This window comes from Pseudophryne corroboree, chromosome 9 (assembly GCF_028390025.1).
Source record: "Pseudophryne corroboree isolate aPseCor3 chromosome 9, aPseCor3.hap2, whole genome shotgun sequence".
NCBI classification, from domain to species: domain Eukaryota; kingdom Metazoa; phylum Chordata; class Amphibia; order Anura; family Myobatrachidae; genus Pseudophryne; species Pseudophryne corroboree.
Window position 1 is genome coordinate 31,422,376 of NC_086452.1, and position 18,308 is coordinate 31,440,683.

The 18,308-nt window shown below is 52.2% G+C and overlaps 1 long non-coding RNA gene across 3 annotated transcripts in view; it reads right to left on the bottom strand.

Annotated features, from left to right (window-relative positions):
• Positions 1-18,308, bottom strand: part of LOC134956645 (uncharacterized) — a 77,542-nt gene that overhangs the window by 20,610 nt on the left and 38,624 nt on the right. The window contains exons 3-4 of one of the 3 annotated variants that reach the window (XR_010186053.1): positions 7,648-7,736; positions 4,851-5,175 (exon numbers count right to left, since the gene is read on the bottom strand). This is a non-coding gene — a long non-coding RNA (uncharacterized LOC134956645). Of the gene's footprint in view, positions 1-4,850; positions 5,176-5,215; positions 6,620-7,647; positions 7,737-18,308 lie in introns of those variants that run through there. The other 2 variants (XR_010186052.1, XR_010186051.1) reach the window with 2 other exon arrangements.

Below are 18,308 nucleotides of genomic sequence, written 5' to 3' on the forward strand. Positions count from 1 at the left end.
TCTTTCCGGCAGACACAAGTCTGCTGGGGTTCAAAGACCTGCTGGTGAGAAAATTGTCAAGTCAAGCGGAACGCGACCTGTCAACATCTCCTCCTTCACATTCTCCCGCAACTGGGGGTGCGAGGAAAAGGCTCAGAATTCCGAGCCCACCCGCTGGCGGTGATGCAGGGCAGTCTGGAGCGACTGCTGATGCTGACATCTGGTCCGGACTGAAGGACCTGCCAACGATTACGGACATGTCGTCTACTGGCACTGCATATGATTCTTTCCCCATTGAAAGAATGGTGGAGGATTATATGAGTGACCGCATCCAAGTAGGCACGTCAAACAGTCCGTACTTATACTGGCAGGAAAAAGAGGCAATTTGGAGGCCCTTGCACAAACTGGCTTTATTCTACCTAAGTTGCCCTCCCACAAGTGTGTACTCCGAAAGAGTGTTTAGTGCCGCCGCTCACCTTGTCAGCAATCGGCGTACGAGGTTACTTCCAGAAAATGTGGAGAAGATGATGTTCATTAAAATGAATTATAATCAATTCCTCCGTGGAGACATTGACCAGCAGCAATTGCCTCCACAAAGTACACAGGGAGCTAAAAATGGTGGATTCCAGTGGGGACGAATTGATAATCTGTGAGGAGGGGGATGTACACGGTGATATATCGGAGGATGATGATGAGGTGGACATCTTGCCTCTGTAGAGCCAGTTTGTGCAAGGAGAGATTAATTGCTTCTTTTTTGGTGGGGGTCCAAACCAACCCGTCATTTCAGTCACAGTCGTGTGGCAGACCCTGTCACTGAAATGATGGGTTGGTTAAAGTGTGCATGTCCTGTTTATACAACATAAGGGTGGGTGGGAGGGCCCAAGGACAATTCCATCTTGCACCTCTTTTTTCTTTCATTTTTCTTTGCATCATGTGCTGTTTGGGGAGTGTTTTTTGGAAGGGCCATCCTGCGTGACACTGCAGTGCCACTCCTAGATGGGCCAGGTGTTTGTGTCGGCCACTAGGGTCGCTTAGCTTACTCACACAGCTACCTCATTGCGCCTCTTTTTTTCTTTGCGTCATGTGCTGTTTGGGGAGTGTTTTTTGGAAGGGCCATCCTGCGTGACACTGCAGTGCCACTCCTAGATGGGCCAGGTGTTTGTGTCGGCCACTAGGGTCGCTTATCTTACTCACACAGCTACCTCATTGCGCCTCTTTTTTTCTTTGCGTCATGTGCTGTTTGGGGAGTGTTTTTTGGAAGGGCCATCCTGCGTGACACTGCAGTGCCACTCCTAGATGGGCCAGGTGTTTGTGTCGGCCACTAGGGTCGCTTAGCTTACTCACACAGCTACCTCATTGCGCCTCTTTTTTTCTTTGCGTCATGTGCTGTTTGGGGAGTGTTTTTTGGAAGGGCCATCCTGCGTGACACTGCAGTGCCACTCCTAGATGGGCCAGGTGTTTGTGTCGGCCACTAGGGTCGCTTAGCTTACTCACACAGCTACCTCATTGCGCCTCTTTTTTTCTTTGCGTCATGTGCTGTTTGGGGAGTGTTTTTTGGAAGGGCCATCCTGCGTGACACTGCAGTGCCACTCCTAGATGGGCCAGGTGTTTGTGTCGGCCACTTGGGTCGCTTAGCTTAGTCATCCAGCGACCTCGGTGCAAATTTTAGGACTAAAAATAATATTGTGAGGTGTGAGGTGTTCAGAATAGGCTGAAAGTGTGAAAATGAGTGGAAATTATGGTTTTTGAGGTTAATAATACTTTGGGATCAAAATGACCCCCAAATTCTATGATTTAAGCTGTTTTTTAGGGTTTTTTGAAAAAAACACCCGAATCCAAAACACACCCGAATCCGACAAAAAAAATTCGGTGAGGTTTTGCCAAAACGCGGTCGAACCCAAAACACGGCCGCGGAACCGAACCCAAAACCAAAACCCGAAAAATTTCAAGTGCACATCTCTATTAAAAAGCAGGGTCCTACACGGTTCAGACCCGTTTCATTGTGCAATGTGAAAGGCTCAGAAACGGTATTTCCAAACCACAGAAGGTGATAGGCTGTCTCCATCAGGGACGTGCAGTCAGTGGAGGCAGGGGAGGCAGTGCCTCCCCTGTCATAATAATTAAAATGATAAAAAGAAGATATTTATAACAGAGTCTGTGATAAATATCTTCTTTTATTATTTTAATAATCTCTCCCCCCCGTGAAAATGTTGGTCTGGGAGGCAGCGGGAGAGGAGCCTCCCGCACCTAACATTAAAGTCCGGGCAGCGGGGGGGCGGGCAGGGGGCGGGGCGCAGCAATGGGCTGTGAAAGCCCATTGAGAAAGTACAGGGAAGCGGCACCTATACTGGTGCCGCAATGACAGGGGCGTGCATTCAGCCCAGACGAATGCACGCCCCTGTCACTGCCCCAGATGTGATTGGCCCAGCGGATCCAGAGCTGGATCCGCTGTCCAATCACTAGCGAGCCCCCTTCCCGGCTGCAGCAGGCGCCGTGGGCTGTGTGGGCGCCTGCTGCAGCCGGCGCCGCTGACTGACAACAGGGGTCATAATTGACCCCTAGTGTCTGAGCGGCGCTACAGTGGGAGAGACGTCATGAGTCATGACGTCTCTCCCATAGTACAGCAGAGACGAGCCGGCGGCCGGAGACGGAGGACGGCAATGCAGGAGCGGTAAGTATGTTTTTTTTTAAATATATGTGTGTGTTTGAGGCGCAGCTACGGGGGCACAACTACCAGGGGCGCAGCTACGGGGGCACAACTACCAGGGGCGCAGCTACGGGGGCACAACTACAAGGGGCGCAGCTACGGGGGCACAACTACCAGGGGCGCAGCTACGGGGGCACAACTACAAGGGGCGCAGCTATGGGGGCACAACTACCAGGGGCGCAGCTACGGGGGCACAACTACAAGGGGCGCAGCTACGGGGGCACAACTACAAGGGGCGCAGCTACGGGAGCACAACTACAAGGGGCGCATCTACGGGGGGCACAACTACAAGGGGCGCAGCTACGGGGGCACAACTACAAGGGGCGCAGCTACGGGGGCACAACTACAAGCGACGCAGCTACGGGGGCACAACTACCAGGGGCGCAGCTACGGGGCACTACTACCAGGGGCGCAGCTACGGGGGCACAAATACCAGGGACGCAGCTACGGGGGCACAACTACAAGGGGCGCAGCTACGGGGGCACAACTACAAGGGGCGCATCTACGGGGGCACAACTACAAGGGACACAGCTACGGGGGCACAACTACCAGGGGCGCAGCTACGGGGGCACAACTACCAGGGGCGCAGCTACGGGGGCACAACTACAAGGGGCGCAGCTACGGGGGCACAACTACAAGGGGCGCAGCTACGGGGGCACTACTAATGGGGGCGCTGCTATGGGGGCACAACTACAAGGGGCGCAGCTACGGGGGCACAGCTACAAGGGGCGCAGCTACGGGGGCACAACTACAAGGGGCGCAGCTACGGGGGCACAACTACAAGGGGCGCAGCTATGGGGGCACAACTACAAGGGGCGCAGCTACGGGGGCACAACTACAAGGGGCCCAGCTACGGGGGCACAACTACAAGGGGCGCAGCTATGGGGGCACAACTACAAGGGGCACAGCTACGGGGGCGCAACTAGAAGGGGCGCAGCTATGGGGGCGCAACTACGGGGGGCACAACTACAAGGGGCACAACTACAAGGGGCGCAGCTACAGGGGCACAACTACAAGGGGCGCAGCTACGGGGGCACAACTACAAGGGGCACAGCTACAAGGGGCATAGCAACTGGGGGCAAAGCTACAGGCCAGCCGGCAGCAGCACTCTCCCCTGTCTGTGCTAACGTCTTCCCGCGTCAGCGAGTGCATAATATTCATTAATTTCTCTCTCTCCCCCTCCCCTCTCTCTCTCTCTCTCTCTCTCTCTCTCTCTTTCTCTCTCCTCCTGTGGATTACTTCGTTTGTAAGTATAATTTTCATTTTTATAGGTACCCCTATTGGATTCTACAGGACAAGTGTACGTGACCGGCGTGGGATGTAGGTAAGTAATCTCTAATTTTTACAGGAACCACCTATTGGATTCTACTGGACAAGTGGACGTGACCGGCGTGGGATGTAGGTAAGTATGTGTGAGTGTGTAAGTGTGTTTTAATAAATTTTTACTTTCACGGTGTGTGTGTTGTGTTTTTATTTGGGTATTTTTGTTGTTGTAGAACTACAGGTACCAGCGGGCCCGTTATTTCCCCACATGCTGGTACTTGAGGTTCTCCAAGTACCAGCAAGCGGGGGAGGCTTGCTGGGCCTTGTAGCTCCACAACAAAAAACAATATTCTTTTTTTTACACACTTATGGCTATCAGCCCAGCACCCACCGCCCAGGGGTGCTGGGGACAGCCTCGGGCTTCACCCCTAGCCCTTGGGTGCCTGGAGGGGGGGAGACCCCTTGATTTAAGGGGTCCCCACTCCTCCAGGGAACCCCGGCCAGGGGTGACTAGTTGGGGGGGTAATGCCACGGCCGCAGGGACCTACATAAATGTGTCCCCCGGCTGTGGCATTATGTCCCTGGCTAGTGGAGCCCGGTGCTGGTTTTAAAAATACGGGGGACCCCTACATCTTTTGTCCCCCGTATTTTTGGAACCAGGACCGGTCTAAGAGCCCGGTGCTGGTTGTCTAAATACGGGGAACCCCTGTCCAATTTTTTCCCAGTATTTAAACAACCAGGACCGGCTCAAAGAGCCAGAGGCTGGTTATGCTTAGGAGGGGGGACCTCACACATTTTTTTTTTTACATTTTTTAACCCATTCAGACCCTTCTCCATTAAGTTAATGGAAGCCCTGGACAACAAAATTGCATTCATGTCCTCCTCCCACTCCCTTCCCAAACACTAATTTTTATTTATTTTTCTATAAAAATTTACAATATATCACAAGTATGATGAGCAGGCAGGCAGCGGGCATTGGCGGCATCGGACTGAGATGCAAATTAGTGGCGGAGGGCTGGGTCAGTTGATGGTAGGCATGTTTGTAAGCCATTGGCGGTGGCAGCAGACATTGGCTCAGAGGCAGTAGTGGGCATTGGCTCGGCGGCGGTAGGGGTCATCGGCAGGATCTGGCGGACATTATGGCTGTAGTGCCTCACCAGCCACTGACCTCACCGCACGCCACTGGTCTCCATGCGTGATGTCACCAGGCAGAAGCAGGAAATAAACTGGAGGAAAGGAAACACATGAGAGTGAAGAAGCGTTTTATTATACAGAATACAGTTTAAAATGGCAAATTGGAGTGATGAGGAGGTTAGGGAGCTGCTTAGGATGAGAAGGGATGAAGAAATATGTAGACAAATCACTGGGACAGTGAAGGATGCAGTAATCTACAAAAACATGGCAAAGATGCTTGAAGCTGCTGGGTTCCATCGTACAACTAGCCAAATTATTAATAATTAATTCATAATTAATTATTAATAATGTGTGGGCCAGAAAAGTCCATTTAAAATGACAACCACTGTTTTCTATGGGAGAAACGGGTTCAGTGTGAAAGGTACCAAAACGGTAATGAAATGGTAATATACCAGTTACAACATGCGATGTGAAGGGGGTTTAACTGCTCCGATCCGTTTTAAGAACCGTTTAAAAAAACGTTTCAAAAGCAGGGTTTGCGATGTGAAAGCAGCATAAGTGAGCCAGCAAGCTGCAAATTACTAGGGAGTCATCAAACAAAGAACCAAATGTGCAAGTCACGACGGATATATTTTCTTTCCAAAAACCCCCACAAATCTATGTCCACCCAAGTAGTAGCGGAAGTCCCAGATTTATTTTTATGACAAACACACACCATGTTATTATACAGGTTTATAAAGCCTTCGATGTCTCAGGAATCAGTTCTAGTTGTTAGAACACGGTGTTTGACAGCAGTTATTACGAATTTGACTTTTTCATTGAAACGGATCCCATTAACAGTTTTCCTGTAGCGCAAATGCTGATGGGATCTCTATTATTGTTACAGAGAATAAAACACATTTTAAATGAGAAACATACTGAGGCTTCATTTGCGAAACAGCCTCATAAACTAACTATCATAATGATCATTTTCAGTTAAAATTCCAACTCAAGATAAAATACTTTTGCAATCTGCAGAGACTAGAACTACTGAGCAGGAGAATCCTAAACTGTGACATTTTACTGTCAGTACATATGCAGCTTTATACGCCTGTGCCTAGTTTAGATGATGAATGATCGGGTCCATTGCTTTTTGGGAGTTCATTATACTCAGTGTCCAGAAAAGGAAGCGTTACGTAGATATATGGTGCAGGGCGCTGTTTTAACAAGATGCAAAATTGGAGATACAGTACAGTAATGTTAAAGTGCCTTTGTCAGCTACAGAAGGTCGAAGCAGCAATTTTATGGTATAAGTCAATATTCTGCCCATAATTCAGGAGAACTAGCGCCATTAGAGGAAAAAGAAAGACTAGTTCCTAGTGATAGGGCTAAGGGCCTCATTCAGTATGGATCGCATACTCCCAAATAATGGGCCAGTGGGCAAAGCTGCCAAAAGTCAGTGAAACGCGTTAGTGGGCCATTCCCTGGCCTTGGGCAAAGCCAGAATCTTCACCTTGGACAACTGCTTAGACATTTAATGCCATCCGGCAACAACATCTGTGGACAAAAAGAGACATCTATCACTTCTGCTTTGGGCTCCACCATTGGGATTTGGACCATCGCTAATTGGAATTCCCAGCCACATCCACAGAACTGGTAATTATTCGCCTAAAGACTGGATTGTTAGACCCAAACAGGCCTTGCTATTTCGTAACTGGCAGGCACTGTGCCCAAAGGGTCCATCAATCTCACTGCATCAGAGACTGGCCAAAAGGCTCATAGATTTTAACCATTTTATCTGTTATTCTTAGAGGATTGTATTCATATTTATGTTTGTATTTAGCCATCTATTACCATTGATGTATAAATAAATTTTACCACTTAATTATTTAAAGCTCCTGTCTGTTTAGACTGAACGCTGTTCTTGTATATTCGGTTGGAAAATCATTTTTAGTTTGTTAAAAAATGAAAGGAAATAATAAATGCAATTTTCTTCTCCCGATGTCACAGATCCCCTAATTGGTGAACGCTAGGAATAACCCGCCCTGGAGCCGGCGTGCTTTACCATTGTTACATTCAATTTACCTTTAACTTTCGTAACAGCTGATCTTAGAGCCTAACAAGTGCGTGTGTGTAGTACAGAGCAGTGGTCTCCAACCTTAATTGGGGTGTGAGCTACTTTCGGAAAATAAAACCTCTGAAGGAGCTCCCCCCTCCCCCCAATGCGTATGCGTTCCTGCGAAAGTGTGTGTGGTCTCACAACTACAAGTAATGCCCCCCGCTGCGTAGTGCCAGGTACACAAATAATGCCCCTCAGCAGTGCCAGATATACAAATAATGCCCCCAGCAGTGCCAGATACACAAATAATGCCTCCCAGCAGTGCCAGATACACAAATAATGTCCCCAGCAGTACCAGATACACAAATAAAAGAATTCGAGGGACAAATTAGGCCCGAGAATAAATAAGCGTCCTGGGTTTTTTAAAAGAAGGAGCCTGGGGCAGGGATTAAGGGAAAGGGGGAGGGGGGGGGGATAGAGCAGGTAGCACAGTAGGGTCCTATAGGAGAAAGGGGAGGAGAGTTACCTGGGAGGTACAAAAGACCAGGAAGACCAGGCAGGCTCCCTCTTTCATTGCTGATCAAGGATCCAAGAAGGCACCCACCATCACAGCTCCTGGAATCAAGGAAAGAGATAAGTACAATTTAAAAATTTTTACCCCTCTCAGCGCTCCCCCTCTCACAAACTGCAGGTATACACACACAGTAGCCCACATGCACGTAGGATCATACTTCCCTTGCCAAGTTAAACCCCACCGCTGTGCAGCCAGCACACGCTAGCAGCATGCCCAGGCCGAAGAGGAACCCCCCCCCCCCCCCCCCGGCGTCTCATTCAAGCAGACGCTTTCAAGGCCACGTCAGCGCGCGGTGCAGCGCGCAGCCACGGGCCCCGGACGGGGTCGGCGAGACCTCCGCCCGCTTCCCCCCTCCATTCTTGGCTGGCAAGCGGCGGCCTCGAGGCGGGCTCCGGCGCGTCAGCGCTCAGCCCGTCGCGGGATGTAGCACCTCGCATCCCGTCGCGCGGCGCGCACACCCCTCCCCTCCCGGCGCCGAGCGAACGCATCACGCTCGGCGCCGCTCTACGGCAGCGGCAGCCTGATTCCGTGGCTTCGGCGGGGCAGGCCCCACCGCCGGAGCCCGCAAGGACCCCCCCGCATCACCGGACAGGTGCAGCACGTACCCACACATGATGGGGCGTGCGCACCAGCGGCAGCAGCAGACCACAGCTCCAGAGGTGCAGGGCCCACCACCGGAGCACATAGGTACACCCCCCGCATCCCAGTACGCAAATAGCACGTACCCATACATGATGGGGCGTGCAAACCAGCAGCAGCAGTTCACGGCTCCGGCGGGACAGGCCCCACCGCCGGAGCCCACACGTACACCCCCCGCATCCCAGTGCACGCGCGGCACGTACCCACACATGATGGGGCGTGCCCAGCAGCAGCAGCAGCATATCACGCCTCCGGCGGCACAGGCCCCACCGCCGGAGCCCGTGCAGACACCACCAGCGACGCTGCACATGAGCCACCCGTACCCACCAATGTTGGTGCGGGACACCCTCGCACCGCACGCACGCGCAGAGCAAGCGGCATGCAGCCAGCCGCAATACGCAGCGGTACAGCAGCTAGGGTGGGGGCAGCAGCACGCAGCGCTCACCCCCTGGTGGCAGGCAGGGCTGCACCTTCCCCCGGCCCATTACTCACAATGGGCGAGCTGCTGGCCCACCACCGCCCAAACTCCATGGTACCCACCCCCGTCGCAGCCAGCAGCAGCAAGCCATTACACACACCCGGGAGGAGCCATACACAGGGCACTCCCCCTCCAGCCATGCGGGCTGCCCCTCACCTTAGACTGCGGCCCGCAGCAGCATACGGGTCAGGCAATGGGGACAGGGATCAGCGAAGGCTTGGGGTCAGGAGACCGCAGACAGAGCAGTGGGGCGCAGGCCCTCCAGCCGCTAGAGGGGCAGCAGCAGCGGCACCCAGCGGAACAGCCTCAGCCGCAACCAGCGGATACGTTACACATGTCTTCTGTGAGATTACAGGTTCCAGCCTCCATAGAAGGTAGGCAGCCGGCAGCAGGGTCATCGGATCAAGTCGCGGCGGGCGCGCTGCGCGACGAGGGACAGAACGAAGCGGCAGAGATGGTCAAGCGGACACCCGAGGCTACAGGAACAGGTGAGCAAAAGTCTTTTTCCAGCAGTAGCGAATCATACACTGACTCTAGCGACTCATCTAGCTCCGCCGAAAGGCGGCGACAGTTCAGAAAATATTTTAAACGCAAAAGGAGTAGCAAGAAGCGCAGCAGGGAGGCGGGGAAGAAGGGGGACGCAGGGCCAGAATCGCAAGAGAGCATGGTGCACTGCGCTAATACAGCAATATTGAGGGGGGTTAGGCCAAAAGTAAAGGAGGGTATACGCAAGGGGAAGTTCGTGGACGTATTCGCAATGACGGAAGAAGCGAAACGCAGTCTAGAGGCGGCCAAGGCAGCGGGCACAAGGGAGGAGGAGGCGCGGAGAGATTACGCTCATTGGACGGTGGGTATGTACGTTTTCGCAGCGTGCTACATTGAGTCAAGGCCAGCCGAGGCCTTGAACATCCTCCGTTACATGCACATGATACATAGCATGTACATGACGGCCAGAGCATGGGTTTGGAGGCAATATGACGAGAAATTTAGAAAAAAGCAAGAAGGGTTGAAGGTCATTAGCTTTGGGGTGAAAGACGTAGAAGTTTGGCTGGAAGTCACAAATCAGGCGGCGCAATCGGCAGAGCGCAGGCAGCCCTTTCTGCCAAAGGCAGGCGGTAACGCCACAACAAAAGGAAAATGCTATGCGTTTAATTCCACCACATGCAGCAGGGGAGCGGGTTGCCGTTACAAGCACACATGCATACGCTGCAACGCAAATCATTCAGCCAAAGACTGCAGTCGCGCACAAGGTAAAGGGGGTGATAAGCAAGGCGCCCTCCCCAATAAATACTGAACCGCTACAGCGTTGGCTAGGCCGCTACCCGCTAAGAGTGGAGGCGGCCTTTTTGGAAAAGGGGTTCATGGAGGGGTTCAAGTTGCCAATAGAGAGGCCAGTGTCAGCAGTAGCAAAAAGGAATTTGAAGTCAGCGAGAGATTTCCCGGAGGTGGTCAGGGCCAAAATAGAAGGGGAAATTCAGTTGGGGCGCATGGCTGGACCATTCCCCTCGCCGCCCCTAGAAGGGCTGTGCGTTTCACCGCTAGGGGTCGTCCCTAAGAAGGAGGCGGGGAAGTTCCGGTTGATACAGCACCTGTCTTTTCCAGAGGACGAATCAATAAACGATGCCCTAGACCCCCAGGCCTGTAGCGTATCATACCAATCGTTCGAGCAGGCGCTAGCTATGGTGCAGGGATGCGGCGAAGGGGCCTTGCTGGCGAAAGTGGATATCGAGTCCGCGTTTCGCCTGCTACCACTACACCCAAATTCCTTCAAGTACATGGGGTTTAAGCTAGGGGAGCAATACTACATAGACAAGTGCTTACCAATGGGTTGCTCTATCTCATGCACTTTCTTCGAACGGTTCAGCTCATTCCTAGAATGGTGCGTAAAGGCAGGGACAGGCGCGAGCGGGGTAACACATTACTTAGACGACTTCCTGCTAATGGGCCCTAAGGGCAGCAAGGAGTGCGAGGAGCTGTTATTCTCGACGCAGGCGCTGTTCAGTCAGCTAGGGGTCCCGATAGCAGCAGAGAAGACGGAAGGGCCCACAACAAGGCTAACATTTCTAGGCATAGAGATCGACACAGAGCTTGGCCTGTGCCGGCTACCGGTAGAGAAGATAGAGAAACTAAAGGGCAGGCTGCAGGAATGCGCAGGGGCGGAAAAAGTCACGCTTAAACAGATGCAGTCGCTGTTAGGATTGTTGAACTTTGCATGCAGGGTCATTCCCATGGGCAAAGTGTTTTGCCGCAGGTTAGAGAAGGCGACATGCGGGGTCAAGAAAGCGCGATACAAGATACGCATATCAAGCGAACTGAGGCAGGACATACGGGTATGGTTGGAATTCCTAAAAGAGTTCAATGGGGTACGAATATGGCTGCCCGAACCAGTGCACAGCACAGGGCTACAATTGTACACCGACGCCTCTGGGGCAGTCGGCTTCGGGGCTTACTTGGGGGGGGAATGGTGTGCGCAGCCCTGGCCAGAGGCATGGCGGGAAGCCGGGTGGACAAAAAATATGTTGCTGCTGGAGCTCTTCCCGATAATAGTGGCGGTGGAGTTATGGGCAGACAGGTTAGCGAACAAAAGCATAGTATTCTGGTGCGATAACTTAGGGGTGGTACAGGCGATAAGCAACCAAAAAGCAGAATCGCCACAAGCGCTCAGGCTACTGAGGCACCTAGTGCTGCGCTGCTTGCAAAAGAACATAGACTTCATAGCGCGTCACGTCCCGGGGGTGGAAAATGAGATTGCGGATGCGCTTTCCAGGTTCCAGTGGGGTAGATTCAGGGCGCTCGCACCACAAGCCAGGTCAGAGGGTTTACACTGTCCTGATTATATCTGGCAGATTATCAAGCCGGGCTAGCAAGGCTAGCAAGAAAGGCAGTGGCACCGCGGACGCTGAGGACGTACGAGGCGGCTTTCAGCGAATGGCAGGCGTTCAGGATAGGAAAAAGAGAGGCGGGTAAGAACGCTCGCGAGGAACTGTTGGAGTACGTGTGGCAGGGATATAGCCAGGGGAGATCTAAGGCAGCAATGTCCGCAACACTCGCAGGGATAGCATACGTCTCAAAGCTGAGAGGGGAGGAGGACCCCACAAAGTCATTTTTGTTGTCAAAAGCACTGAAAGGGTGGGCAAGAGAGCAGGCAACGCCAGGCGACGCGCGCAGGCCCATAGGGCGCCCCATGCTTAAGAACTTAATAGAAGTAGTCAGTCGCATTGCAGCGGATGAGTACGAAACAGGGCTTTTCCGCCTGGCTTTTTCCCTCGCATTCTTAGGAGCTTTCAGGGTAGGGGAGCTGGTAGCGAGCTCCAAGAGCTCAAAAGATTCGGGCCTAATGGCAGGCAACGTAGCGGTGGAAAAAGACAGGGTGCTCTGCAAGATACACAAGTCCAAAACAGATCAGTTAGGCCGGGGGCGCTGGGTAACGATAGGAAGGCAGGAAGAGGAAAGCACATGCGCAGTAACACTAGCAAGCGATTTCGAGCGGAAACGCCCGCAAGGGCCCTGGCCGCAGTGGCTAGTGCACGATAGCGGTTCTCCCCTGACTAGATTCCAGTTCCAAAGCGTATTCAAGAAGGGCCTGAGGGCATTACAGCTGCCCGTGGGGCAATACGGTACCCATTCCTTTAGGATAGGGGCGGCAACCTGTGCGGAGGCTGAGGGGCTGCCGGCAAGCGAGATCAAAAAGCTAGGCAGGTGGAAGTCGGGAGCGTACAAGGTATACTTACGCACGGAAAAGCACGACTAGAAAGCAGCGCGGCGTCTTTCGCGAAACCCAAGGCCTTAAGCTGCCCGCCATTAAAATGGGGGAATGAAGGACTTTTTCCAATTTTGCCCTCAAACAAAATGAGGTTTTGTGGTTTTCACCTTCATATGGGTCGCGTGAAAGTTCGCAAGCAAAGGCCGCATACAACAGGGGGTAACGTACATGTGTAATTCTGCTTTTCAGGAGGGAAAAAGAAGGACGGGAGAGTCTGGATGGTCGGCCACTCGTATATTTACTGGGCCAGCAGACACAAATCAGCAGGGAGCTTAGCACAAAAGGGGGGGGCAAAAGTGGAATGGATAGGCATCAGGGGTTTGAGGTGGAAAGGGCTACGGGACACGTTGCTAAGGAACGAGAGGGCACAGGGGATGCCAGGGAGGGTCGTAATACACCTAGGGGGCAACGATCTGGGAAAAAGCAAGGGGAGCGAGCTGATTACGGCAATACAAGCTGACATTCAATGGCTGAAGGGAAGGTGGCCCAATACAGGGATCACATGGTCCGATATAGTCCCAAGGGCGCAGGGGGGCCCGGGGTTAGAAAGGGTCAGAAGGAAGGTGAACAAAGCGGTAGCCCGCCTATTAACGGAAGAAGGCGATACAATCGCCAGGCACCCGTTGTTGAGGTTCGGAGAGGAAGGGCTGTTCAGGCAAGACGGAGTACACCTGACAGAGGAAGGTTTAGCTATATTCTTGGGCGACATAGCAGAAAGCGTCAGTGGGAGGCAGGAGGTAGCAGCGGGTGGCGGGCCTGGGTTCTAGGAACCAGGCTATGGCGGCAAGCAGTGCTCCTCGGCGGTCTGTAGTAGCGCAACGTCGGTTGGCCGGCACTTCCCCAGATACTCTGCGAATTTGTCGTGGCCTCAAGGGCCGACACGGTCGTCATCTTAAGGGTGGACCGGTGCTATGCCAATGGTGGGAAGTGGTACCGCTCAGCTAACTTGCGCAAGGGCGGGACTTAGGTTCCGCCCCGTTGTTTAATTTAGGAGAAATTAATATGGAGGCTGTAGCCGGGGGTATGCACTGCTTTCTCGCCACCCACTTATAGAGTACCAATTCTAATCCAATCAATAAATTTGGCTGTGACCTTTTAAATCGCAATTCAGTTGTCCGAGTGGTTATTGGGGAGAAAAAGGGGGGTAGGGGGTGGACGGCGAGGCCGTTAATAAAATCAATGGACGGCTTAAAGAATTCGAGGGACAAATTAGGCCCGAGAATAAATAAGCGTCCTGGGTTTTTTAAAAGAAGGAGCCTGGGGCAGGGATTAAGGGAAAGGGGGAGGGGGAGGGGGGGGGGGATAGAGCAGGTAGCACAGTAGGGTCCTATAGGAGAAAGGGGAGGAGAGTTACCTGGGAGGTACAAAAGACCAGGAAGACCAGGCAGGCTCCCTCTTTCATTGCTGATCAAGGATCCAAGAAGGCACCCACCCGCCCGCCCAAATGATAGGGCAATAGGCCTTCGTAATTGGGAAGTGAATTGTTTAATTAGTCATTTCGGTGGTGGCACCGATAGGCCAGTCCAGAGTTTTCAGCATCACCAGGGCGAGGGTGAGGTAACTGGAATTGAAATTAAGTACGCCCGGTGGAGGCACCGTCAGGCCAATTCTGGCTTTAAGCATGGTCTGGCAAAAGAGGTACAGCAGGCGCGGCAAGCAGTGCTCCTCGGCGGTCTGTAGTAGCGCAACGTCGGTTGGCCGGCACTTCCCCAGATACTCTGCGAATTTGTCGTGGCCTCAAGGGCCGACACGGTCGTCATCTTAAGGGTGGACCGGTGCTATGCCAATGGTGGGAAGTGGTACCGCTCAGCTAACTTGCGCAAGGGCGGGACTTAGGTTCCGCCCCGTTGTTTAATTTAGGAGAAATTAATATGGAGGCTGTAGCCGGGGGTATGCACTGCTTTCTCGCCACCCACTTATAGAGTACCAATTCTAATCCAATCAATAAATTTGGCTGTGACCTTTTAAATCGCAATTCAGTTGTCCGAGTGGTTATTGGGGAGAAAAAGGGGGGTAGGGGGTGGACGGCGAGGCCGTTAATAAAATCAATGGACGGCTTATGCCCCCAGCAGTGCCAGATACACAAATAATGCCCCAGCAGTGCCAGATACACAAATAATGCCTCCCAGCAGTGCCAGATACACAAATAATGTCCCCAGCAGTGCCAGATACACAAATAATGTCCCCAGCAGTGCCAGATACACAAATAATGCCCCCCAGCAGTGCCAGATACACAAATAATGTCCCCAGCAGTGCCAGATACACAAATAATGTCCCCAGCAGTGCCAGATACACAAATAATGTCCCCAGCAGTGCCAGATACACAAATAATGTCCCCAGCAGTGCCAGATACACAAATAATGCCCCCAGCAGTGCCAGATACACAAATAATGGCTCCCAGCAGTGCCAGATACACAAATAATGTCCCCAGCAGTGCCAGATACACAAATAATGCCCCCAGCAGTGCCAGATACACAAATAATGCCTCCCAGCAGTGCCAGATACACAAATAATGTCCCCAGCAGTGCCAGATACACAAATAATGTCCCCAGCAGTGCCAGATACACAAATAATGTCCCCAGCAGTGCCAGATACACAAATAATGTCCCCAGCAGTGCCAGATACACAAATAATGTCCCCAGCAGTGCCAGATACACAAATAATGCCCCCAGCAGTGCCAGATACACAAATAATGCCTCCCAGCAGTGCCAGATACACAAATAATGTCCCCAGCAGTGCCAGATACACAAATAATGTCCCCAGCAGTGCCAGATACACAAATAATGCCCCCAGCAGTGCCAGATACACAAATAATGCCTCCCAGCAGTGCCAGATACACAAATAATGTCCCCAGCAGTGCCAGATACACAAATAATGCCTCCTAGCAGTGCCAGATACACAAATAATGTCCCCAGCAGTGCCAGATACACAAATAATGCCCCCAGCAGTGCCAGATACACAAATAATGCCCCCAGCAGTGCCAGATACACAAGTAATGCCTCCCAGCAGTGCCAGATACACAAATAATGTCCCCAGCAGTGCCAGATACACAAATAATGCCCCCAGCAGTGCCAGATACACAAATAATGTCCCCAGCAGTGCCAGATATACAAATAATGTCCCCAGCAGTGCCAGATACACAAATAATGTCCCCAGCAGTGCCAGATACACAAATAATGTCCCCAGCAGTGCCAGATACACAAATAATGCCCCCAGCAGTGCCAGATACACAAATAATGCCTCCCAGCAGTGCCAGATACACAAATAATGTCCCCAGCAGTGCCAGATACACAAATAATGTCCCCAGTAGTGCCAGATACACAAATAATGTCCCCAGCAGTGCCAGATACACAAATAATGCCTCCTAGCAGTGCCAGATACACAAATAATGTCCCCAGCAGTGCCAGATACACAAATAATGTCCCCAGCAGTGCCAGATACACAAATAATGCCTCCCAGCAGTGCCAGATACACAAATAATGCCCCCAGCAGTGCCAGATACACAAGTAATGCCTCCCAGCAGTGCCAGATACACAAATAATGTCCCCAGCAGTGCCAGATACACAAATAATGCCTCCCAGCAGTGCCAGATACACAAATAATGCCTCCCAGCAGTGCCAGATACACAAATAATGTCCCCAGCAGTGCCAGATACACAAATAATGCCTCCCAGCAGTGCCAGATACACAAATAATGCCCCAGCAGTGCCAGATACAATGCCCCCACCAGTGCCAGATACAATTCCCCCCGCAGTGCCAGTTAAAATGCCCCCCCCCCCCACAGCCCCAGATAAAATGCCCCCCCCCCGCAGTGTCTGATACAGTGCCCCACACAGTGCTAACCCTTGCTGGCTTCTTCTACTGCCGCCGGTGCTGCTCCTCCTGTATGAGGGACGGAAGGGGAGGAGAGCGCAGCGCGCGCCTCTCCTGTGAAGTTCGGAGAGCGGCTGCGGTGAGGGTGACAGAGTCTCCGGCGGCGGCGGGCATTTAAAATATGGTGCCGGTAAGGGAGCCAATCAAAACTCGCGGTCCGGCAGCCAATCAGGTGCCGCCACTGCTGGTCCACGACCTCTGATTGGCTGACGGCCGGCACCATATTAGAAATGAAGGAAGGAGGAGTGACAGTGACTGCCCAAGCCCGTGCGCTCTGTGAGCTACCGAAAATACTACGGCGAGCTACCGGTAGCTCACGAGCTACGGGTTGGAGATAGAGGATATAGAGGATCTACAGTGGTAGACAGTTATTACAGTAGGTCAACAGGGTCAAAATGTTTTATTTTTTTGGGGTGTCATTTTGTATGTTTCATCATATGTGACCACAATCAATGGAAACGTGTACCCCCACGGGCTCGCATCGCCCACCACGCTTCAGACAAGGTGACTCGCTCCGCTACCACTATGCTCGCCACAGGTTATTATTCCCAGTCGTACTCCACGTTGGTAGTAAATGGTAGGGATGTGCACTTGCAATTTTTCGGGTTTTGTGTTTTGGTTTTGGGTTCGGTTCCGCGGCCGTGTTTTGGGTTCGACCGCGTTTTGGCAAAACCTCACCGAATTTTTTTTGTCGGATTCAGGTGTGTTTTGGATTCGGGTGTTTTTTTCAAAAAACCCTAAAAAACAGCTTAAATCATAGAATTTGGGGGTCATTTTGATCCCAAAGTATTATTAACCTCAAAAACCATAATTTCCACTCATTTTCAGTCTATTCTGAATACCTCACACCTCACAATATTATTTTTAGTCCTATTTGCACCGAGGTCGCTGGATGACTAAGCTAAGCGACCCTAGTGGCCGACGCAAACACCTGGCCCATCTAGGAGTGTCACTGCAGTGTCACGCAGGATGGCCCTTCCAAAAAACACTCCCCAAACAGCACATGACGCAAAGAAGAAAAAAAGAGGCGCAATGAGGTAGCTGTGTGAGTAAGCTAAGCGACCCTAGTGGCCGACACAAACACCTGGCCCATCTAGGAGTGGCACTGCAGTGTCACGCAGGATGGCCCTTCCAAAAAACACTCCCCAAACAGCACATGACGCAAAGAAGAAAAAAAGAGGCGCAATGAGGTAGCTGTGTGAGTAAGCTAAGCGACCCTAGTGGCCGACACAAACACCTGGCCCATCTAGGAGTGGCACTGCAGTGTCACGCAGGATGGCCCTTCCAAAAAACACTCCCCAAACAGCACATGACGCAAAGAAGAAAAAAAGAGGCGCAATGAGGTAGCTGTGTGAGTAAGATAAGCGACCCTAGTGGCCGACACAAACACCTGGCCCATCTAGGAGTGGCACTGCAGTGTCACGCAGGATGGCCCTTCCAAAAAACACTCCCCAAACAGCACATGACGCAAAGAAGAAAAAAAGAGGCGCAATGAGGTAGCTGTGTGAGTAAGCTAAGCGACCCTAGTGGCCGACACAAACACCTGGCCCATCTAGGAGTGGCACTGCAGTGTCACGCAGGATGGCCCTTCCAAAAAACACTCCCCAAACAGCACATGACGCAAAGAAGAAAAAAAGAGGCGCAATGAGGTAGCTGTGTGAGTAAGATAAGCGACCCTAGTGGCCGACACAAACACCTGGCCCATCTAGGAGTGGCACTGCAGTGTCACGCAGGATGGCCCTTCCAAAAAACACTCCCCAAACAGCACATGACGCAAAGAAGAAAAAAAGAGGCGCAATGAGGTAGCTGTGTGAGTAAGCTAAGCGACCCTAGTGGCCGACACAAACACCTGGCCCATCTA